At 37.6% G+C, this 816-nt stretch overlaps 1 protein-coding gene across 2 annotated transcripts in view; it reads left to right on the top strand.

Annotated features, from left to right (window-relative positions):
• PSMA6 (proteasome subunit alpha 6) overlaps nucleotides 1-816 on the top strand; it is a 27,051-nt gene that overhangs the window by 10,766 nt on the left and 15,469 nt on the right. The gene's annotated exons all lie outside the window — the stretch shown is intronic.

Below are 816 nucleotides of genomic sequence, written 5' to 3'. Positions count from 1 at the left end.
TTTCCCATTTTTATGATCTCTTTGGGATACAACCCTAGAAGTGGTATTGCTGGGTCAAAGGCTATGCACAGTTTCATAGCCCTTTGTACAATAGTTCTAAATTGCTCTCCAGAATGGTTGGATCAGTTCACAACTCCACCAGCAATGCATTAGTGTACCAATTTTCCCACATCTTCTCCAACATTTATCATTTTCCTGTTTTGTCATGTTAGCCAACCTGATAGGTTTGATGTGGTACCTCATATAAGGTTCTAATTGATCATTTTTAAAAATTCCACTGTAGTGGAATATATTCCAGTGGATCTGTGATCCTTTGAATGTATTCCCTCTGACCCCTCCCCAGTAATGCAGATTTCAACCTTTCCATGTCTGTCCGTCTTTGTTTGACTCTTGGTCATGTAATCCTGGTTCATCCTAAGGGCTCCTCTTAATATACTGGAGAATCTACCTCAGGTTCTCTTGAAATTGTAATAATCAATGGAAGATGCAGACTGTATCTTATTCTTATTTTGTAACTAGCCCAATTTTTTTCTTTCTCATTATACGTTTCTCTGGTAGCATCCCTCATAATTCTTCTGTATAATTCCTTGTTTGTAATGAGTTTCACCTTGCTAGCATCTACTATTTTATTTTCTTTTGCACTTTGAGTGGTCCTCGACTTTATTTCTTCCCAGACTAAAGTTCTTCTATGAGCCATACACAGCCATACACCATCATTAGAAAAATAACAATGTTTAAAAGGTGGACCTTTGTTTCAGAGAGTCATTAGAATAACTTTTCAGTTTTCCAAAGACAATCCAGCTTGCTCCCCACCTC

Source organism: Vombatus ursinus, unplaced genomic scaffold, assembly GCF_900497805.2.
Source record: "Vombatus ursinus unplaced genomic scaffold, bare-nosed wombat genome assembly UNPS02015406.1, whole genome shotgun sequence".
Taxonomy (NCBI): Eukaryota; Metazoa; Chordata; class Mammalia; order Diprotodontia; family Vombatidae; genus Vombatus; species Vombatus ursinus.
Note: the sequence above shows the minus strand (reverse complement) of the source record. Positions and strands in the feature narration are given on the sequence as shown.